The sequence below is a fragment of the Balaenoptera borealis genome (genome assembly GCF_965194805.1).
Source record: "Balaenoptera borealis genome assembly, chromosome: 12".
NCBI classification, from domain to species: domain Eukaryota; kingdom Metazoa; phylum Chordata; class Mammalia; order Artiodactyla; family Balaenopteridae; genus Balaenoptera; species Balaenoptera borealis.
This window is the reverse complement of record NC_138869.1, coordinates 84,921,777-84,946,486: the sequence shown is the minus strand read 5'-3', so window position 1 is coordinate 84,946,486 and position 24,710 is coordinate 84,921,777. Positions and strand designations below refer to the sequence as shown.

The 24,710-nt window shown below is 37.9% G+C and overlaps 1 long non-coding RNA gene across 2 annotated transcripts in view; it reads right to left on the bottom strand.

Annotated features, from left to right (window-relative positions):
- Positions 1-23,600, bottom strand: part of LOC309607606 — a 44,668-nt gene extending 21,068 nt beyond the window's left edge. The window contains exons 1-2 of one of the 2 annotated variants that reach the window (XR_014232462.1): positions 18,877-23,600; positions 7,009-8,555 (exon numbers count right to left, since the gene is read on the bottom strand). This is a non-coding gene — a long non-coding RNA (uncharacterized lncRNA). Of the gene's footprint in view, positions 1-7,008; positions 8,556-18,876 lie in introns of those variants that run through there. The other variant, XR_014232461.1, reaches the window with a different exon arrangement.
- Between the last annotated feature and the right edge of the window lie 1,110 nt (positions 23,601-24,710).

Genomic DNA, 24,710 nt, shown 5'->3' with positions numbered 1-24,710 from the left:
TTTTATTTCTTTTTCTTCTCTGATTGCCATGGCTAAAACTTCCAAAACTATGTTGAGTAATAGTGGTGAGAGTGGACAACCTTGTCTTGTTCCTGATCTTAGAGGAAATGGTTTCAGTTTTTCACCATTGAGAATGATGTTGGCTGTGGTTTTGTCATATATGGCCTTCATTATGTTGAGGTAAGTTCCCTCTATGCCTACTTTCTGGAGGGTTTTTATCATAAATGGCTGTTGAATTTTGTCGAAAGCTTTTTCTGCATCTATTGAGATAGTCATATGGTTTTTCTCCTTTAATTTGTTAATTTGGTTTATCACATTGATTGATTTGTGTATATTGAAGAATCCTCACATTTCTGAGATAAACCCCACGTGATCATGGTGTGTGATCCTTTTAATGTGCTGTTGGATTCTGTTTGCTAGTATTCTGTTGAGGATGTTCACATCTATGTTCATCAGTGGTATTGGCCTGTAGTTTTCTTTCTTTGTGACATCTCTATTGGCTTTGGTATCAGGGTGTTGGTGGCCTTGTAGAATGAGTTTGGGAGTGTTCCTCCCTCTGCTATATTTTGGAAGAGCTTGAGAAGGATGGGTGTTAGCTCTTCTCTAAATATTTGATAGAATTCACCTGGGAAGCCATCTGGTCCTGGGCTTTTGTTTGTTGGAAGATTTTTCATCACAGTCTCAATTTCAGTGCTTGTGATTGGTCTGTTGATATTTTCTATTTCTTCCTGGTTCAGTCTCGGAAGGTTGTGCTTTGCTAAGAATTTGTCCATTTCTTCCAGGTTGTCCATTTTATTGGTATATAGTTGCTTGTAGTAATCTCTCATGATCCTTTGTATTTCTGCCATGTCAACTGTTAGTTCTCCTTTTTCATTTCTAATTCTACTGATTTGAGTCTTCTCCCTTTCTTTCTCGATGAGTCTGGCTAATGGTTTATCAATTTTGTTTATCTTCTCAAAGAACCAGCTTTTAGTTTTATTGATCTTTGCGATTGTTCCCTTCATTTCTTTTTCATTTATTTCTGATCTGATCTTTATGAGTTCTTTCCTTCTGCTAACGTTGGGGGTTTTTTGTTTTTCTTTCTCTAATTGCTTTAGGTGTAAGCTTAGGTTGTTTATTTGAGATGATTCTTGTTTCTTGATTCACCTATAATTTTATAGCCATGTTACTTCAGACTACAAAAATGGAACTTCCTGTTATGCTCCTCTATGGACAATTCACTGAAGTTTTTGCCTGGATCAGCTTCTAAGGGAACCTGTATTTTCCCTGTCTATTAGTTAATGATAGAAGCACTAACATGATAAAGATTTGAACTGTTAAGTAAGTTGTAAAATTCTAGTTTCAAGAATGTTCAAGTAGGCAAAAAAAACAAAAAACAAAAAACGTTGGTACTAACTTGTGACATTCGGGAATCTTTGGCACAACTCTGGCAGATCAGTGTTATGATATCACCTGTGAAGTCCAAATAGAAACTTCTTGGAATAATGAAGAGATGTTCTCAGACTCTCCACAGGTTTCCTAACCAAGAAGTGTTGGAAATTGTGGCTGTACAAACTTACCAAAAATAAAATCAGGAAATTTGGCACAATTCAGGCTGATCTCTTGGGGCACAAACTGATCATGACAATCCTCTCTGTAGTAGACCTCAAGTTTATAATTTACACCTAGGTAGAAACTCAGAAACTTTCGAGAATTGCAGTCTGATATAGTCTCCAGAGAGTTCAGTGACAATGTTCTTGAAATGCAAAACTTCAAATATCTTCATGTCCCTGTTACCTTTGTGAGAGACGCATCGAGTTCCACTAGAAAGCAGGTTTCTGTCATTTAGTCCTTAAGGTGTTTTCTAAGGGTCTCTGCATGAGTTTAACAGAGTAAACATCAGCTTGCCATATACCCTAATCAGAACAATGAAAAACATCCTTGGTAGGTATATCATTATCCCTTACTGTGCCCTAAATATTATCCGCAAAACCACACCCAAAAAAAGATTTCTAATATGGACAGCAGGATAGTAATAAAGGGTTTCCTGTGTTAAGAAGCCTTATATAAAAGGAAATCCTTTGGGTAAATCCATCAAGACGCACCTCTGGTCTCAGCTCCCATGGAAAGTCTGAAGTTGAGAGTTGTCTTCAGGAATCATCTTCAATTTCTTTTTCCACCTAAAACATGTAGCTCTGCAGGTCATATATTTTAATAATATTTATGTTATAAAACTACCCCAGAGGAACTGGGCCACAATGTTCTCATCTTTTTACAATGGTAGATGTGGTCAAAATGAAAAGAAACAGCCATTAAACTCAAAGGCAGTTTTGTTACCATTAATCATTATAGCAGCATCCTCCAAACAGGGGCCACGAGCCATCCCAGTGGCATGAAAAGCCTTCTATAGCCCTAAAGCCATATACAATAGCCATTAGAAAGAAGGTGCAGAACTCCTCTGTGGTAACCACGGTAGCCATCAGCTGGTGATAGGTCAATTGTTTCTCTAGTAAAAACCATAAATAGATTGTTTTCTTAATTTCTCTTACTGATAGTTTGTTATTAGTATAAAAATGCAATATATCTGTGTGTATTGATTTTGTATCCTGCCACTGTACTGAATTTATTTATTAATTCTAACAATTTTTGGTGGTGTCTTTAGCGATTTCTATATATAAAATTATGTCATCTGCAAATAGTGAGAGTGTTACTTTCCTTTCCTATTTGGATGACTTTTTTTTCCTGGCCTAATTGCTCTGGCTAAGACTTCCAGTACTATGTTGAACAAAAGTGGTGACTATCGGCATTCTTGTCTTGTTTCTGCTCCTAGAGGAGAAACTCTCAGATTTTCACCATTGAATATGATGTTAGCTGTGGGCTTGTCATATATGGCCTTTATTCTGTGAAGGTACGTTCCTTCTATTCCCGCTTTGTTAAGAGTTTTTATCATAAATGGATGTTGAATTTCGCCCAATACCTTTTCTGCATCTATTGAGACTATCATTTAATCATCATCTACCTCTCCCAGTCTGGAAGAAGTAGCTTTGGGTAGGAGATGAAGTTTATGGTTCAACCTTATCCTAGCTCTTGGCTGTCTCTCAAACCTTTGTGATTTCTAAACAGCCTATTATATTTTTACAGCTCTCAGTAGTTGAGGGTGTGCCAAGTCCTGCCAGTGTCCCAGTGGGGGGATCTGAATCAGCACCTGGATTCAGACCGATTGGAAGTCAGACCCTCAGGTAGCAGCTTTTAAAGTATGCAAATATATATAGTCCTGTAGGACCACAAGCTAAGCTCTGCTGGCCATCAGACCAGGTGAACTGGAGGTGTCTCCTGAGCAACAGTCACAAAAATCAGGGCTCCCTTTCTGGGAGATCTGTAGCAAGGCAGAGGAAGAGTGCAAAGATGGCATCCCCAGGCCTACATTCCCTGAGAGCACATCCATAACCTCTAGATGGGGACCAAACCTGAAGCTTGCCCCTAAGGCTGAAGGTCCAGGATAAGAAAATAGGCCTTTTCCATAAAAAGGCTGGGGTACATTTCAGTCTGGCGTGTGTGTAGTGCCCTGGGGGTGGTAGCCCCTCAAGAACTGTCTCTGATTGTTACAGTCCCATAGGAACCTGGAACACAAGTCCCCCTAGCAGAGCCAAGAGATGAAAGGGTGTCTCCTGAGTTACAGCTACAAAAGCCAGGGAACCAGATGAGAAACCAGAGCACCAGACATGTGTAAGAGCTCCCCTCCAAGAGATACTGGCACTCTGGAGTGTGGCAGAGGAAGAGTGCAAGATAGTGCCTGAGTTTTGAGGTCCTTGGAAAGGTCTACAGTTAGCCCTTTGATGTGTGTTTAATTTAAAAACCCTGCCCCTCAGGCCGAAGCCATGATGATAAACATACAGGCTTCTTTCACATAAAGACTCAGCTCCTGAGTCTGTTGCCTCTTGCTGTGCCCTGAGGGTGGGAGCTGGTTAAGAAATCTCTCTGTTGGTTACCGTCCTGTGGGACCTGTGAGCATAAGCCCTGATGGCCACCAGAGCCAGACAACGTAGAGGTGTTTCCTGGCCATAGTTGTACAAACTGGAGCACCAGACGTGTGTAAGAGCTCCCCTCGGGAGATACTGGCACTATGGAGAGTGGCAGAGGCAGGGCATGAAGATGGCACTTCCTGAGGGAAAATATATATATGGTGCCTACCAGCTTTAGCAAGGCAGAGGGAGAGCTCAACAATGGTGCTGGCCCATGCTTCTGTCCCCAAGAGTAACCCAACAGGCTTCTGCACCTCCAGCCAAAGCTTTAAGATATGTGACCACCTAGAGGGGTGGGATAGGGAGTGTGGGAGGGAGACGCAAGAGGAAGGGGATATGGGGATATACGTATACATATAGCTGATTCACTTTGTTATACAGCAGCAACTAACACACCATTGTAAAGCAATTATACTCCAATAAAGATGTTAAAACAAAAAAGATTAGCAATAAATCTTTTTCAGTAAAGTCTGGGCCCTTTTGAAATGACTGCGTCTGTGTTAGACCCTGGCCACGGGAACCTGTGCATAAGCCCTTTAAGGGTGTCTTCTCAGTTTGCCGCTGCCCCACAGGTCTTGTTGGTTCTCAAAGCCAGATGTTTTGGAGGATTGTCTGTCAGGTACAGGTCCTAAAAGTTGGATGCCTTATTGAGGTACGAACACTTTGCTTCTCAGAAAGAAGCTCTAGGCCTGTGGGTTCCCTCCCTGTTACGGTTGCTGTGTCAGGGTTGGGGTTTATGGCGAGACCTTGTCTCAGCCTCTCCTACCCACCTCCATGTGGCCCTTTTCTTGTCTGCAACGTGAAGTAGCTGCTCAGCTAGTCTTCAGGTCTTTTTCAGAGGGAACTGTTTCATATGGAGCGGTAGATTCGGTGTGTTCATGGGAGGTGAGTTCAGGGTCTTCCTACATGGGCATCTTGGACTGCCTCAGCATTTTTTTTTCATGAAAGGTCCCAAGAGAACTGGAAATATTTTTATGAATACTAGGGCAGATAAAAGAAGGTAAGTGTAGAAAAGGGAGATAGAGAAGAAACATTTCTTTAAATGCAAATGTTTGGGAGAAGGAATAGGACCTGGGGAAAAAGCTGAGCATTGTGTTCTGTGACCAAGAGCACAGATGGTTCACAGGAAGTAGCACATGTGAGCCACAGAAGGACAATAAGATATGGAGAGTGAACCAAGATGGTGCCATGGGCCAGGATTACTAAAGTCTAGTCAAGAAAAGAAGAAATACCTCAGCAGCAGCATTAAATAGGGATAGTGAATAATGGGAAAATAACGGGAAAACACTGGGACAAGGCTACTGATTCCCACAGGATATTCTAGGAAAGCTCCTGACCAGAGGCCCAAAATAAGCACATGGCTAACACTAGCCCCTTTGCACTTCATGGACTCCAGCATTTGGTACAGGAGAATGAGGAGATGAGAGATCACTCTCAAGAGGGTCTGAAATAGGTAATTCTATAAAATATCAGAATACAGTTTTGATGAGACCTTCTGTGGATATATTGAGGACTGGGAGAAAGTAGAATAAAGGACATTCAAAAGACCCAAAGAGTAAGCATCCAGAAAATCTTTTGTGATTAATAATAAACTATGAAATAAGGAGCACAGAGTATCATCTGGGACATGATCCTGGGACTGGTTCACCCTTGGTCACTAGTCAGTTCATCCTCTCATTTTCTAGGAAGAAATAGTTATCTGTGTCTATGTAGGAGAAATTGTTGGAGCCACATGCTAGGGATGAAAAGATATATATGATTTAGATCGTACTTGTAAGAAAACTAGAACCCACAATAAAGATAGACATATAAAATTAAAGGAAAACAATGTTACAAGACCTACAGTAGAAACATCTATAAAAAAAAAACAATCAAAACACAAATTGATACAACAAAATAATTAAAACCAAGTAAAAACATAATTTACAATAACAAGGAAGCATTTGTAGAGACGTGAGTTCTGGAGGAAGTGAGACTTAGAACATAGAGGAAGGGGTTATGTTTCGGGTTGTTTAGAGACATCTGGGGAATAGGAACCACAGTGAAATCATATGTGTAGGAGGGAGGGAGTGGTCAGGAGGCAGTAGATGGTGAAGAGTCCTTTTTGACAGAATTGTAATCCTACCTAAATAATGTTGGGCAATATGAGAGAGTGGCTATGCAGAGTTAAACGATGCTAGGTAAGTCATTGTAAAAATGGTAAAATTACATCTTTTAGAAAGATGGGAATGAGGTTAGAAAAAAATATTAACTAGGAAAACTTTCAGCAACCCAAGGTTAGTTATGAGGGGTTGGGCAAAGAGATTAGTGTGATGACAGTAGGAATAAACAATATAGGACTGCTAGACATGTATAATATAAAAAACTGATATTTGATGAATAAGGGAGGAACATGAGATCTTTTAGAAGTATCTTTTCTTTCCTTTTGGAGATAGAAAGATCATCCCTTTTATCAGCCTGGGAGTTGGTTCTTTCCTTCTGAGTGAGACATTTTGGAGAAAGAAAGAGAAAGAGAAAGATTTGCTGGAAAAACCACATCCTTCCTCAGATAACTGTTTGGTTTCTTTTTTCCTATAACCAATAGGGATAAAGAATGAGGCAGCATCACTTATCTCCAGCAGATACATCTGACCAGAAGGTCTTATTTAAAGTCTTGGGTAGAAATCAGGAAAGGACAGAATGACTAAGTTAGATATTGATAATAAAGGCCAAAAATATCCTTTAGTGGAATGAATTAGGACATGATTAAGTGGTTAGCGAGGAAAGAGTATTTGCAGAGTAAAGCAAAGTGTGGAGTGAGGATTGGAGGAGATAGGCGTTTTGATAGAGATATGATGCCTGACTTCTCATACCTATGTAGGAAGTCCCTGGCTATGATTAAAAAGCACAAATAAAAAGCTATGATGCTGGTATCTCCCTGCTGTTCCTGACCTAGAAGAGATGGGGACTGTGAATGAGATCTACTATCCCAACTCTGGTTGCACAGACAAATGAAGGGAAAATCAAAGAATGAATTATCATTTATTTTCTACAAGGCACTGATTATGTACTTCCAGACACTTTAGTTCATTTAGTTCTCATCATAGCCTCGAAATGGCTATGTTGTATCACACTGTATTTTCAGTTAACTGCTGCATCCCCAACACACGGAAAAATGCTGATCACTTAGTGATACTCAATAATATTGACTACAAGGGTCTAGTCAGGAAATTAAACATTTTACGTTTTTGATACTTTGTAGTGAAGTAGAACACACATATAGAAAAACACAGAAAGCATAAATGTACAACTTAATTTTTATAGTGCCAATATTCATGGAACCACTGCCCAGATCAAGAAATAGAACATTGGGGACATTGGGCCAACACCCTGTAAGTGCATAATGTGCCTCTTTCCATCCACACTCCTCTCTCTCTCTCCACCAGGATAATTCATTACCCAGATGTCTATACCAATCACTTCCTTGATTTTCCACGTACTTTCCCAACCTGACATTTATTTCTAAACGTGCTTAGTAGCATTATATAAATTGAATTATTACAGTATGTTCTCTTTTGTGCCTCTTTTGTGACCTAATCGTTTTCAACTGAGCAGCTAGGAAAGGATGGTCTTGTCAATAAATGCTGCTGAATCAGTTGGATACCCTTATTTAAAAAAAAGAAAGAAATTTGACACCTATCTCACACCATACACAAAATTAATTCCAGTTGAATTGTATATCTATATATAAAAACGCAATGCAATAAGATCTTTAGAAGATAATGTTAGGTGATATCTTTATGACCTTGAAGTATAAAAAGATTTTAAAAATAGGATACAAAGTTCACTAGTCATAAAGAAAAAGATTACCCGGAAGTCAGAAGTATAACATTTAAATAGGGATAGTAAGAATTTATTGGGTACAACTAGTGAGTATCATGGGATGTACTAGGAAAACTCCTGATGAGGACCTTCAACAAGCATATCATGCTGATTCTAGAAGCCTCTCACTAGCTGGGCTCCAGTTTCTATCGTTCTAGGAAAAAGAGGAAAAAGAACGACAGAGGAACACACTCTCGAATACTTTGGAAATCACTGGAAGGAAAGAGGCAGTTAAATCTGGGAAACAAGGTGACCTTTAGGAAGGTGATGAACCAAAGTGTGAAAATGCAAAGAGGGGAAGGAGAGTGGCGTGGCAGAGATTACCCCCCAAATCATCACTTCCAACGTCAGAAAAGAAAAGTCTTCCTTAATGTTCATCTTAATTTCTCCTTGACTCGATGATATCAATTAAACAGCAAATTTAATCCTGCTCACCTATGAACGTCAAGCATCACGCTAAGTGCTACGTGGACATAGAAGCATGGAGTACAACTGGTGAAATTCAAAGCGCAAACACTTACTGGATACCTCTTATATTCAGAAGAGTGCTAGTGGCTAGCAATACCAAGATAAAGATCTCAGGATTATCAATCTCCACCGGGAAAGAAAGAAAGACACGGAGAATAATCGCTCTGTGAGTCGGAGACTTTATCTTCTTTGTGTACCGTTCTTTCTCAGTTCCTGGAGAAATACCTGGTTCAGAGGAGGTAATCATAAATAGTTGTTGAATTAATAAACAATACATTATGAATAAACACAGTGAAGGGGAGGGGCAACATAGGGGTAAGGGATTTAGAGGTACAAACTATTAGGTGTAAAATAAGCTGCAAGAATATACAACCCGGGGAATATAGTTAATATTTTATAATAACTATAAAGGAAGTACAACCTTTAAAAATTGTGAATCACTGTACTGTACACATGTAACATATAATATTGTACAGCAGCTATACTTCAATTTAAAAAAAGAAAAAAGAAGACAGGCATTTATAATTACAATGAAAATACAAATGGGTATTATTTTAAAGTAATCAAGTTTAAACATAGTAGAAAAAGGGTATATTCATATAGGTTGGAGTATTTAGAAGAAACTTGAAAATGTAGTTCGTTTGCAGAAGTGAGACTTGAATCAGAGAAGGAGGAAGAAATGATTCAGAACAGCAGTGCAAAAGGAACAATCATGAATCATATGAGCAAAAACAGTACTGGCTTAGGGTTGGAAGTACTGGGGGAAGGAGGAGTGAAGTAATTTTAGGAGAAGCCCTGATTGAATGGAGTGAATGTCCACATTGAAGAACAGTGTGGAATAAGTGCGTATAGGCAGAGAGGACCTGTTGTATGAAAGGCCTTAGAGGCTGAGCAGAGCAGTTACTTCTTTAGTAAAGTGATGAACTGAGATACACAAATGCAAAGCAGCAAAATCAACTGTTGGTAACCCAGGTGTCATATAGGTATAAGAAGAGCTTCAATTCCAGGGAGGTGAGGGTGAGACTGGAGGGCTGGTATCACTGAATGTCTTGTGTCTTCGCAAACTTGTAAGGGTACTACTATTGGATGAGTAGGGAAAGTAAATGCAGAGCTTTTTAGAACCATCTCTCTTCTAGACTCACAGACATAGAAAACAAACATATGGTTACCAAAGGGGAAATGAGGGGAAGGGGAGGGATAAATTGGAGTTTGGGATTTACATATACACACTACTATATAAAAAATAGATAAACAACAAAGAGTTACTGTATAGCACGGGAACTATACTCAATATTTTGTAATAACCTGTAAGGGAAAAGAATCTGAAATATATATATATATATTTATATAAATATATATATATATATGTCATATATATAAACTAACATGACATTGTAAATCAACTATACTTCAATTTTAAAAAAAAGAACTGCCTCTTTTCTTTTTTCAGGAGTAATATCAAAAGACCCAGTCCTTCAATCTCAGGCTGCTTCTCTAGCCTGGGTCCTAGGCTCTTTCTTCTAGGACAAAGCAGGTCAATTTGCTGAACAAAGATACTTTATGGAAATTCTCATTTCTATCACTTTCCTTCCTATACAACCAATAAGTGAAGTAACATCATTTGTCTCCACCAAATAATGTTACTGTAATGGTCCTAGTATTACTCTGGTTTCAAGATCCTGTGAGAAAGTGGAGTCAGGACAAGTTATGAGTTATGTGGTGAGAGGAAGGTCTAATACCTAGAGTTTGTGAGAAGAAACAGGATATGGCTATGTGGATTGCCAAGAACTCTCCCCTTTTGGTATTCAAGCATGATTTAGATGGGTCTAGAGTGCTATAATCAGGATATTTATTCCTTTTCAGGCATCTTTGGAAAGCCCCTGGACAGGATTAAATGGAAAGGAAATTGCTATGATGCTAGTATCTCATTGCTGGTAAAAATTTAATCTCTGTGGTGGAGAGAAGACTGAAAGAAGAGAGAGTTATTAAGGGCCACCTCTCCACCTGCTGGTTATCATGAGAAAGTGCAGGGACAATGATGGAAAAAGAAATCAATAGTTCTGGGCCCTGATTAAGCAGTTTTCAATTATCTCATTTAATCTTTGTAACAACCCTACAAATAACATTTCATACTATTTTTAGAAGTGATAATAGGAGTACAGGAATTCTATTCTGACTTCAAAAAAGAAAAGAATATTCTCTCTGAAGACTATAAATTTAGTAAAAATGTATTAGTGCTGAAAATTGTGCGAAGCATTCTTCAAGGTGCTGGCATTGCCAGGATGAAAGGGATTTGTAGATCTTGTTCCTAGGAGTTCAGAGCCTACATAGTCTTGCTATAATACACTACAACAAGAGCTGCAATAGATTTGTTTATAACGTATAGTTAGAGCATAAATTGGTGGAGCCATATGTTGTCAAAAGTGGGAAAAAATTGATAAAATGTTTTACAAATCTATAAGAACATTAAAAATTAAAGATTGGAGTTCTCCATTTATGTGAGGTAGTAAGAGTCATGAAAAGAGGAAAGGGGGTATGTTTCAGGTTAATTACAGAACAGAAGAGGCAAATAAAATATAATGGAAGGATATGCAGGGACAATAAAGGATGAAAGATGCAGGCAGGGAGAAGAGTCCTGGCCGATGTGAGAGAATAGTCTTCCTTAAGGAATAGAAGGGAAAATACAAAGTGAAGCTACCCCCAACAAAGCAAAATTGTATAGCTGCAAATAGAAGGGGAAATGAACCAAGCTTTTCTGGTAATCCCAATGCAGTTACAAGGTTAAGAAGTGACAGTTAGAATGGAAGGAAGGTTTGAATTTACTGAGCACTAATGTTCTCATAATTGCACTAGGAAATATCATTTGATAAAGAGGGAAAGATGAGTCCTTTTAGAAGGAATGCATCTTCTCTCTTTTCAAAGGCAGCACCTACAGGCTGAGCCCTCAAACCCAGAATCTGCCTCATCTGTTAACTCAGGCCCAGGTTAATTCCTTTTTAGGAAGGCATTCCAGCTTTTCATACTGAAGCTTTTTTTTTTTTTCCTGGGTTTTTTTTTTTTTTTTTAACATCTTTATTGAAGTATAATTGCCTTACAATGGTGTGTTAGCTTCTGCTTTATAACAAAGTGAATCAGTTATACATATACAATATGTTCCCATTTCTCTTCCCTCTTGCATCTCCCTCCCTCCCACCCTCCCCATCCCACCCCTCTAGGTGGTCACAAAGCACCTAGCTGATCTTCCTGTGCTATGCGGCTGCTTCCCACTAGCTATCTATTTTACATTTGGTAGTGTATATATGTCCATGACACTCTCTTACCCTGTCACATCTCACCCCACCCCCTCCCCATATCCTCAAGTCCATTCTCTAGTAGGTCTGTGTCTTTATTCCCGTCTTGCCACTAGGTTCTTCATGGCCTTTTTTTTTTTTTTTTTTCCTTAGATTCCGTATATATGTGTTAGCATACTGTATTTGTTTTTCTCTTTCTGACTTACTTCACTCTGTATGACAGACTCTAACTCCATCCACCTCATTACAAATACCTCCATTTCATTTCTTTTTATGGCTGAGTAATATTCCATTGTATATATGTGCCACATCTTCTTTATCCATTCATCTGTCGATGGACATTTAGGTTGCTTCCATGTCCTGGCTATTGTAAATAGAGCTGCAATGAACATTTTGGTACATGACTCTTTTTGAACTATGGTTTTCTCAGGGTATATGCCCAGTAGTGGGATTGCTGGGTCGTATGGTAGTTCTATTTGTAGTTTTTTAAGGAACCTCCATACTGTTCTCCATAGTGGCTGTATCAATTTACATTCCCACCAACAGTGCAAGAGTGTTCCCTTTCCTCCACACCCTCTCCAGCATTTATTGTTTCTAGATTTTTTGATGATGGCCATTCTGACCGGTGTGAGAAACTACCACTGGCATTTTTCACAGAACTAGAACAAAAAATTTCACAATTTGTATGGAAACACAAAAGACCCCGAATAGCCAAAGCAATCTTGAGAACGAAAAATGGAGCTGGGGGAATCAGGCTCCCTGACTTCAGACTATGTTACAAACCTTCAGTAATCAAGACAGTTTGGTACTGGCACAAAAACAGAAATATAGATCAATGGAACAGGATAGAAAGCCCAGAGATAAACCCACACACATATGGTCACCCTATCTTTGATAAAGGAGGCAAGCATATACAGTGGAGAAAAGACAGCCTCTTCAATAAGTGGTGCTGGGAAAATTGGACAGGTACATGTAAAAGTATGAAATTAGAACACTCCCTGACACCATGCACAAAAATAAACTCAAAATGGATTAAAGACCTAAGTGTAAGACCAGACACTATCAAACTCTTAGAGGAAAACATAGGCAGAACACTCTATGACATACATCACAGCAAGATTCTTTTTGACCCAGCTCCCAGAGAAATGGAAATAAGAACACAAATAAACAAATGGGACCTAATGAAACTTAAAAGCTTTTGCACAGCAAAGGAAACCATAAACAAGACCAAAAGACAACCATCAGAATGGGAGAAAATATTTGCAAATGAAGCAACTGACAAAGGATCAATCTCCAAGATTTACAAGCAGCTCATGCAGCTCAATAACAAAAAAACGAACAACCCAATCCAAAAATGGGCAGAAGACCTAAATAGACATTTCTCCATACTGAAGCATTTTAAGAAAGAAAAGCGTTCCTGGAAATCCCCATCCCTTTAACCTTTCTCTTCAACCAATAGGGATAGAAAATGAAGCAGCATCACTTGTCTCCAAGCAGATGTATCTTTTAAGAAGGTCTGATCTGATCCCATGTCTTGGGGAGAAGATGGAGAAGAGGCAGGATGACTAATATGTAGTGAGAGGAGTGGCTGACAACCTAGTTTCATGGAAAAAAATGATAGTCCATGTTAGAGAACAAAAAAACCCCCCACATTTTGTAGTTGTGAAGCAGAGTGGAGGGTATCTAAGCATTTGGTGTTGGATGGAAAAAGGAGAGGGAACCTGATATTTTTCATGCATCTGTGGGAAGTCCCTGCTCAAGTTTTAAAAAGAAGGAAATGGCTATGACACTGAACTCTCCTTGACACTGACGCATGAGTACCTGTGGTGGACGAGATGGAAATTGTGAAAAAGTCCATGAACCCACCTGCTGATTGTCATAGGGCAATTTAAGGGAAAGTCGTATTACCATACCACATGCTGACAGTTTTTCTCTAGAGAAGCAGCACTTCCAGATGTATTATCTCTCTATTTATCATCATGACAGTCTTGAATTTTTCTTAACGGCTGAATTTTCAGCACCCAGAGTAGTTCTTAGCATGGAATAACCAGCTAGGCAATTAATTAATAAATGAATAGGAGACTAAGATTTAGTGAGTTTAAGAAATATAAGGTCATAATTATTAGGATCCAAACTTAGTTCTGCCTAAGTCCAAAACCCAGGAAATAAAATACTAGTTTTTCTGAGGTCAGAAGAGTATCTGGAGTAAGAGTTGAGTGAACCTTCATTCTACGAATTTCACGCACCTCAACTTAACATTTCCTCTTTTAATATTCTTCCAATACAAAGCAACTTTCACTTGATCAGAGTTATCCTGTAGCTCAGTTAGTGAATATACACTGGGGTGGGAAAAGCAGTGTTCACTGTCATAAGGTCAGAATTCTGGGACCTGATCTGTAGGCTAGTCCAATGACTTACTCTTTTGAGCTTCTCATTCTTCATCATTGAAATTAAGGAATTGAATTACATGATTGCCCATGTTAACACTGAACTGATTCCTCAAACATGATAAATGTTAATAAACATTTAATTTTTATTCCACTGTCACTGATCATTTCAATTAACTGAAAATAATTACAGAAAGGCACTCTCATGAGCAGTAGATGTTGTGATGAAAGGCAATTGGGAGGCAATTCATGGATCTAATGAAGACACATCCTAGGCTATAGGTTGGCTAGTTTGCAGGTAAAAACCAGGCAATAAGAGAGCTGAGGGGTGCCCTCCTGGCGTCAGAACAAATATCAAACACTGACCTCAGAAACTATCCCATAGAAAGAGTCACAACTTTATTGGATTAGTTTATAGAGGAATTGATGCCCCAGGGCACTGTTGAAATAGATGGCTGTTGGAGCACCTAAATATATAAAACAATTATTAGCAGATCTGAAGGGAGAAACAGAAAGTAATGTAATAGAGTAGGTGACTCTCAAGTCCATTACCCCACTTTCAACAATAAATAGATCATCCATGTAGAAAATCAATAAGAAAAAATGGACTTGAGTGACAACTTAGACCAAATGAACCTTACGGACATATATAGAACATTCCATCCAACAGCAGCAGAATACACATATGTTCTTCTCAAGCACAAACAGAACATTCTCCAGGATAGATCATATGTTAGGTCACAAAACAAGTCTTAACAAATTTAAGAAGATTGAACTCATATCAAGTATCTACTCTGACCAAAATTTTGTGAAACTTAAGTAAAAATAAGAGAGTAAGATTGGTGCAGGGACAGACATGTAGGCAAACGAACACAAACAAAGGGCCCAGAACCAACCCATCCATCTACTGGAGTTGGCATTGGAATTCATTTAGGAAATGGTATAGTTTTTAATAAATCATCCTGTGAGGTTGATTATCCAGAGGGAAAACTCAGCATTGGATCCAGACCATATAACACATAACAAAAATTAATTCCATGAAAAATAAGTACTTAAATGTGAACAAGAAAAAATTTTAACTTCTAGTGAAAAATTTAGAAGTTTACTTTTATGAGCTTAGGTAAGGAATCATTTCTTAACAGGAATATAATAGCAAAAAAATGTAAAATATAGATAAATTGACTTTATTACATGTTTCTTAAAATTATATCAACCCTAAGACACTTTTAAAAATATGTAGCAAATTGGGAGAAATCATTTTAATGCATATAACTTATATAGGAAATTGAGATAGTAAAAACTAAAATCTAACCCCTACAAACTTATTTCTATCTAGACATATTTTTATATATTTATAAAAATAATGAGGAATTATTGTCACTGGAAGGGCTAGAGCTAGATTATGAAAAGGAAACAGAGTAGACCAATACACATGTGAAGATTCCCAACCTTATTAGTAATCAGTAAAATGCATTTTAAAAGCACCAAGAGGCACCATTTAATACTCAACAGATGGACAAAATGAAAAAGTCTGAAAATACCAACTACCGGCAAGAAAGTCAATTAGTTAGATTAATTATACACTGATAGTGGAGGTGTAAATTCATACAACTAGTTAAATCTAGTAAAGCTATAAATACGCATACAATACAGAGCAATTCTACCCTTACATATGCTCTAAGGAACTTTACACATGTGGACCAGGAGACATGCACAAGGATGTTCAGAGAGGCAGGGATCATAATAGCAGACAAAGAAGAATAGAAGTAACCAGAATTCTGTTACGGGAAATGTTCTCAGAAACATTCTCAGAATCTCCGGGGATCCCCAGAGGTTTGATATGAAGAAGTCCTTCAGATCAAAATGCTCAGAGTAGGGGAAGACATCAGCGCCTTTCACCGAATTACTTGACACAGTGCAGCTGATTTCCCATGACCAACACCACAAAGCCAGTCATGTCCTTCATTTTCCCCAAGGGACATAGTAAGGACTTCCATATTAAGGAGATCTCAATAACTGAGGTACCTAGCAGGGAGATTTATTACTTCCAGTTTGTACTTTAACCTCCAGACTCACCAGCTCATAGAAAGGTTGGTAAGTAAACAAAGGAAGAGAGAGATGCTTCCTTTCAGTGTCCAAGGGTCAGAAAGGATTCCTAGTCTTAAATTAAAATTTAGACATAGAAAATCTACTGGAAGAAAGAGATTTCAAAATTTACAAGCTTAGTTGATACTGCCTTGGCAAAAGTAAGAAAGATACAACAAACTTCAAGAGAGAAAACCCTAGAGAGCTAAAATTGAGCATTTCGTGGTACCAATCTTGTTACAAATTGCTTACTATTGTGTAGATCTTTATTCAGCACTAGAAAAGAACAGGTATATGAATAGACAGTGAGACAGATTATCTGTCACTGGTAAATCTGCATAGCAATGCATAATAATTCTATTCTTATACTCGAGTTACCATTACACATTGCTCTTGAGTCAGCAACAGAAGCTACTTGGCTTAAAGTAACAGCCATCACATTTAGCAAATCCTATAATGCAAAGCAAATTAGGGCTGCTTTACTGGATTTACCATTGGGTGGGGTGAAGGGAGAGAGGGCGCTGGCTAATTTAGTCCAGGCCCTGAAGTGTTCACTGTTCCAGAAAATATACCTGTGCCCTTAGTAATGGGCCAGTATATGCACAGGGTTTGAGGTCTGGCCTCCAGCAGGGGGCTCTTTCACTGCTTGGGCCCCAGAGCTGGCAGTAAGCATGCTTCCAATCTCTGTCCAAATGTGAACTCTAAGATCCGGCGCTCTGGATAATGCAGTCCTCACCATTCAAAACCCCATTCTCTGTCAAATATTGAAACAGTGGCCCTATTTCTGTCTGACCCAGAGCTGGACACAAGCCTCACTGTTATACCAAACAATTACAGATCCTTCTTATCGCAATGGGTTTCCCAAATGCTTTTTTTCTCTTCTTGAGAAACTTCTACGATGTTACTAATATGTTGGATTCATATGCTAAGAAGGTGCCCTGTAAAATATTGTGCCTTAGTGAAAATTTCCTTCACAATTGGGAGGGTTAACCTACAATACATTCCTTTGATAAACTTATGTATAAATAATTTGTTCTTATGTTCTTCACATCTTGTATGAAGATTGTTGGAGGATTGACCAAAGACTATATTGCCATCTAAAGTTTACATTGAAAACCTCAGAAAAATGAATAATCTATTTGATGCTTGTAGGAAGAGAGGAGTTGTTTGGGAAGTGGTTGTTAGACCAGGGCTGTGGTTCAACAGGAAGGATGATGACATAAATCTTTGCATAAACCACATTTACATGAAATCGTGATGTATCATAAAATACTTTTCTTTCCAGCTAGTAAGAAGAAGGAAGGAAGGCAGCATCATTTGTCTCTGGCAGATTAAAATGTCCAAAAGGCATACTCAAAGTTGTGGTGGAGGGCAGGGATGGGGGGAAAGAAATTCCATTTACATCTCAGTTCAGTGAAATTAGTATATGGAATATTTGAATGTGGACCATTATACAGAATTTCTGAAGTTATCTGCCCATGCCGTCCCCACTGTGCCTATTCCCTACCTTTCTTCTTCTCCCACAGGTATTCATGGTCCCCCTAGGATTGTGGCCATAAACATGTAAGTCTCCAATCTTAGCTGAGCTCTCAAGCCCACTTTTCAATCCTTTTACATACATTTGGTCTTTTTTTTTTTCCATTGAAGTATAGTTGATTTACAATAACATATTAGTTTTGGGTGTACAACATAGTGATCTGATATTTTTATAGGTTATACCATACTTTATATAAAGTTATTATAAAATATCTTTAGCCATTTCTACTTCTCATTTCCCTCCAAAATGTTCTTTTTTTAATCAATCACCTCATGGAACTTAAATAATTACCACTTTGTTCCTCAGAGATAAAGAGGAGAGAAAAAACATGAACACTCCCCAAATCTGATGGGCCTTAAATACACAGCCCATGATTCCTGTGATGCCCAAGCAAGCAGACAGAAGAACGCTATTGAGATTCACACTCTTTTTGCTGCAAAAGGAAACTTTCAGAAGAAGTGTCCAGTCTGTAGTTAAAATACAGCAACTTTTGTGTTGGAACTTCTGGGGTTAGGTGTAGCCTTGACTCTTTGGCCATGTTTAGCAATGGTCTCAGCTCAGGAACATTTCTTTGGTTTTTGATAAAGTTGGAAAGATTTTTTAGCCTCAATGTGTTTGAGACTATAAGATTTCTAAGTCTAACTGTATAACATTTCAGATTCTTCAGCTGATCATGAAGACTCCAAAGTATATCATCTCTTTAAATAACTGGAAGATAAATGATCCTGGATCTCGTCAGGAGTGTTCATACGTGCATGCATTAGTCAAATACTGTGTTAAGTATGAGAAACAAAGGGATACAGAAGACCCCTTTTCTACCCATAGGGAGTCCACAAGAAGAGCTTAGTCAGCTGCAAAAATACAACTTTCCACTTCTTTAGAAGAATTAAGTGGGTGGTTTAACAACTGGTCCAGTGCCTGTGAGGGGAAGTACGGCATCAATGGCCTTCTGTGACACAGGGTAGCACAAAGGCCCTCTGGCACATCACTCTGGGGTTAGACTGCCTGGGTTTGAATCCTGGCTCCACCTCTTATTAATGCTGTAGCCTTAGGCAAGGATTCAACTCCTCCATGCTACAATTTCCTAACTGATAAAATGAGGAAGGGAAGTAATAATAATATACCTACCTCATGATATCATAAAGATTAAGTCAGTTAATATAGTAAAAACACTTCAAAGAGTGTCTGGCATATAGTAAGCTCTCAATATATTAGGCATTATGGTTATTATCATTATTATTAATTACCATTATCACCATGGCTGGAGGGTAATCTCGCAATCTGTCTTCATTTTCTCACCAGTCTGGCTAATAAGGATCCAACACGTCTGGGGCAGGATCAAAAGCCAAAAGAAGCCTGGCTTTCTTTATGTTTGGGGAGAAAGGGGAAAAGAGAAGGAATTTGAGAGAAATAGCCATTTCATGTTTTAGATTCTGACGTTGTTCTAGCCACCTCCAGGAAACTCACCAGATCCCAGACATCAGGGGAAATAGCTGGGTCCATCCCTTCACCCTGTCCGGATTTCCTTTCCACCATTTACACATCCCAGAATTTGTTGGTTGATTCTAAAACTGCAAAAATCAGGTTCACACCGGTAGGTTGAACTCACAGTCGATTTTATGAGTGTGTGCTGTTTAGTAAACAGAGTCTACACCATAAGACCCAACTGGCATATCATGAAATTCACTTGGGACTGAGTGGACATAAAGAAATTAAGTATCCTCAGCATTTCCAGAAGTAGAAACACTTTAAGGTGTTAATATTTACGGTTCTCATTTCTCTACAGGTGTATGGGTGTGAACCCATCCTTGGTTTAAGTTCTTGATCATGACCTAGATAACAGGGTAGTACAGTACATGTGGTCTCAGCTGACTGCTAAGCCCTTCACTTCTCTGTTCATGTGGAACATTTTTCTAGACAGAGAAGCAGAGCGCCCTAGAAGGCACACCCATGGAGTAACTTCCTCACCCTCAGTCTCCACAATGCCACTCCTCTCTAGCCAGACTGTGGTGACAAACAAATTTTGCAGAAGTTGGGTTTAAGTGAAACCAAAATGAGACATTGGAAAGTTTCCTCTCAGGCAAATTAGAACCATGTGGAAGGCAGCATCCTTTGTTTCTGGCAGACTAAGCCATGAAAGACTATAAGAAAAAGTAGTTATAGAAAAAGAAAAAAGTATCTATTTTAAAACTGTAAAATACTAAGTCATACATTTAACAAGGAGTCATTAGTGAAAATATTACAAAACTTTTCTGAGACCTCAAAAGATGAATAAGTGAGGGAGAATATGTTGTTCCCAGAAAGGAATATAACACATAGATTTAATGCAGTTTCAGTCAAAATCAACATGTGATATTGTGTTTCCAAAAATCAATATGAAAAGTACCTATTTATACAAGGCTGCTACTGTATTGAGCAATTTTTAAAACATAATTAGCTTTCCTCTCTACTATGCTGCTTAATTTTCAAAAGTGTTTTTTTGTGTTATTTTGTTCTTATATGGAGATGATTTATTCCATTAGCTCTGATCACCATATTAATAATTATAGTTTGGGTCTAAAGAAATAAATCCTAGAGACAGGTTCAAGGTACCAGAGGGAAAAAAGAAAACATCCAGAGTGGTTTTGCAGTCCTGCCTTGCTCTGCTCAACTCCCACCCACCACCACCTCTTTTCCACAAAGAGATCCTAAGCTAAAGTAGAATTCACTGATAAAGAACATTTGGAGAAGTTGTGTTTAAGCGGAACAGCAAATCTGGCATTGAATGTGTTCTCTCCAGCCAATGAGGATCAGGTGTAGGGCAACATCACTTGGCTCTGGAAAACTAAGCTATTCAGAGAACTCACAAGAATAGAGCTAACTGTGTACAGAAAAAGTGTCTGTCTTCACAATACCAACAAAACGTAATATGTAGGAAGCAAAGAATGTAACAGAACTTTACTAACATATTTAATGTAACATGAAGGGCTGAAGAGATAAAAATATAAATCAAATGCCACATGAAACTGTAAAATTAACAATGCACTTCTAAAATTCAGTAGGCGTGATAACTAGGCAAGACCAATGAACACTTTCTCTTTTTTTATTTTTTATTTTTTTTCATACACACACACTGTATTTTATTTTTACAAGAGATAAATAGACTGACACCAAGCATTGTACATGGATGACCACAACAAAAACAACAATGATTGCAATTACCAAACATGAAACACACTCACACTATGTCATAATATTGACATTCAGTCCAGTAATCCTCCACTGTAACAGCTCCTTTACTTTGCAGTGAAAATTGATTTGTATATTCTTTGCCTCTGAGTCCTTGTGGGATTTTTTTTTTTTTTAATTCAGACAGAAAGTCACAAAAATTATACTCATCCTCATCAGTTCACTCAGTCCCATGTAATTAATTTTTTTTTCATCTTGATCTTTTGTTAGCACTTTTATGAGTTCATCAGTTTTTCATTAGAGTTCTGAAAATGCTTATTCATTCAGTTCAGCAGTACAGTCAGTTACCAGAAACCTGTACTTGTCAGAGTCTTTTCCACGAATTTCTTGAAGATGAAACCCTTTTATAGGAACATATTTGCAAAAGCATCAGAGTACACCCAGAACTGTCTGTAAATGACAAAAGACTTAAAAAATGACCACAGTTAAAGATTTGATGATAGTTCATAATAATGCAGTTGACAAGAAAATTAGTTATTTCTGAGATATACATTTTAAAGTAATAACTAGGATTATGACTTATAACATTATACCAGAACATATAAGATTTTTAGAAATTTCATGTAATGTCTAAAACATTTATATTAACATATTTCCATACAAATAACTCAATGAAAGTTTAGTATTAGTTGTTTTGTTTTTTTTTTTATACTGCAGGTTCTTATTAGGCATCAATTTTATACACATCAGTGTATACATGTCAATCCCAATCGCCCAATTCAGCACACCACCATCACCATCCCACTGCAGTTTTCCCCCCTTGGTGTCCATATGTCCGCTCTCTACATCTGTGTCTCAACTTCTGCCCTGCAAACCGGCTCATCTGTACCATTTTTCTAGGTTCCACATACATGCGTTAATATACGATATTTGTTTTTCTCTTTCTGACTTACTTCACTCTGTATGACAGTCTCTAGATCCATCCACGTCTCAACAAATGACTCAATTTCGTTCCTTTTTATGGCTGAGTAATATTCCATTGTATATATGTACCACATCTTCTTTATTCATTCTACTGTCTATGGGCATTTAGATTGCTTCCATGACCTGGCTATTGTAAATAGTGCTGCAATGAACATTCGGGTGCACGTGTCTTTTTGAATTACGGTTTTCTCTGGGTATATGCCCAGTAGTGGGATTGCTGGGTCATATGGTATTTCTATTTCTAGTTTTTTAAGGAACCTCCATATTGTTCTCCATAGTGGCTGTATCAATTTACATTCCCACCAACAGTGCAAGAGGGTTCCCTTTTCTCCACACCCTCTCCAGCATTTGTTGTTTGTAGATTTTCTGATGATGCCCATTCTAACTGGTGTGAGGTGATACCTCATTGTAGTTTTGATTTGCATTTCTCTAATAATTAGTGATGTTGAGCATCTTTTCATGTGCTTCGTGGCCGTCTGTATGTCTTCTTTAGAGAAATGTCTATTTAGGTCTTCTGCCCATTTTTGGATTGGGGTGTTTGTTTCTTTAATATTGAGCTGAATGAGCTGTTTATATATTTTGGAGATTAATCCTTTGTCCGTTGATTCGCTTGTAAATATTTTCTCCCATTCTGAGGGTTGTCTTTTCATCTTGTTTGTAGTTTCCTTTGCTGTGTAAAAGCTTTGAAGTTTCATTAGGTCCCATTTGTTTATTTTTGTTTTTATTTCCATTACTCTAGGAGGTGGATCAAAAAAGATCTTGCTGTGATTGATGTCAAAGAGTGTTCTTCTTATGTTTTCCTCTAAGAGTTTTATAGTGTCCGGTCTTACATTTAGGTCTCTAATCCATTTTGAGTTTATTTTTGTGTAGGGTGTTAGGGAGTATTCTAATTTCATTCTTTTACATGTAGCTGTCCAGTCTTCCCAGCACCACTTATTGAAGAGACTGTCTTTTCTCCATTGTATATCTTTGCCTCCTTTGTCATAGATTAGTTGACCATAAGTGCGTGGGTTTATCTCTGGGCTTTCTATCTTGTTCCATTGATCTATATTTCTGTTTTTGTGCCAGTACCATATTGTCTTGATTACGGTAGCTTTGTAGTATAGTCTGAAGTCAGGGAGTCTGATTCCTCCAGCTCCGTTTTTTTCCCTCAAGACTGCTTTGGCTATTCGGGGTCTTTTGTGTCTCCATACAAATTTTAAGATGATTTGTTCTAGCTCCGTAAAAAATGCCATTGGTAATTTGATAGGGATTGCATTGAATCTGTAGATTGCTTTGGGTAGTATAGTCATTTTCACAATGTTGATTCTTCCAATCCAAGAACATGGTATATCTCTCCATCTATTGGTATCATCTTTAATTTCTTTCATCAGTGTCCTATAATTTTCTGCATACAGGTCTTTTGTCTCCTTAGGTAGGTTTATTCCTAGATATTTTATTCTTTTTGTTGCAATGGTAAATGGGAGTGTTTTCTTAATTTCACTTTCAGATTTTTCATCATTAGTATATAGGAATGCAAGAGATTTCTGTGCATTAATTTTGTATCCTGCTACTTTACCAAATTCATTGATTAGCTCTAGTAGTTTTCTGGTGGCAGTTTTAGGATTCTCTATGCATAGTATCATGTCATCTGCAAACAGTGACAGCTTTACTTCTTCTTTTCCAATTTGTATTCCTTTTATTTCTTTTTCTTCTCTGATTGCTGTGGCTAAGACTTCCAAAACTATGTTGAATAATAGTGGTGAGAGTGGGCAACCTTGTCTTGTTCCTGATCTTAGAGGAAATGCTTTCAGTTTTTCACCATTGAGGACAATGTTGGCTGTGGGTTTGTCATATACGGCCTTTATTACGTTGAGGTAGGTTCCCTCTATGCCTACGTTCTGCAGGACTTTTATCATAAATGGGTGTTGAATTTTGTCAAAAGCTTTCTCTGCATCTATTGAGATGATCATATGGTTTTTCTCCTTCAATTTGTTAATATGATGTATCACGTTGATTGATTTGCCTATATTGAAGAATCCTTGCATTCCTGGGATAAACCCCACTTGATCATGGTGTATGATCCTTTTAATGTGCTGTTGGATTCTGTTTGCTAGTATTTTGTTGAGGATTTTTGCATCTATGTTCATCAGTGATATTGGCCTGTAGTTTTCTTTCTTTGTGACATCTTTGTCTGGTTTTGTATCAGGGTTGTAATTTTCTTTTTTTGTACTGTCTTTGTCCGGTTTTGGTATCAGGGTGATGGTGGCCTCATAGAATGAGTTTGGGAGTGTTCCTTCCTCTGCAATTTTTTGGAAGAGTTTGAGAAGGATAGGTGTTAGCTCTTCTCTAAATGTTTGATAGAATTCACCTGTGAAGCCATCTGGTCCTGGACTTTTGTTTGTTGGAAGATTTTTAATCACAGTTTCAATTTCATTACTTGTGATTGGTCTGTTCATATTTTCTGTTTCTTCCTGGTTCAGTCTTGGAAGGTTATACCTTTCTAAGAATTTGTCCATTTCTTCCAGGTTGTCCATTTTATTGGCATAAAGTTGCTTGTAGTAGTCTCTTAGGATGCTTTGTATTTCCGTGGTGTCTGTGGTAACTTCTCCTTTTTCATTTCTGATTTTATTGATTTGAGTCCTCTCCCTCTTTTTCTTGATGAGTCTGGCTAATGGCTTATCAATTTTGTTTATCTTCTCAAAGAACCAGCTTTTAGTTTTATTAATCTTTGCTATTGTTTTCTTTGTTTCTATTTCATTTATTTCTGCTCTGATCTTTATGATTTCTTTCCTTCTGCTAACTTTGGGTTTTGTTTGTTCTTCTTTCTCTAGTTTCTTTAGGTGTAAGGTTAGGTTGTTTACTTGAGATTTTTCTTGTTTCTTTAGGTTGGCTTGTATAGCTATAAACTTCCCTCTTAGAACTGCTTTTGCTGCATCCCATAGGTTTT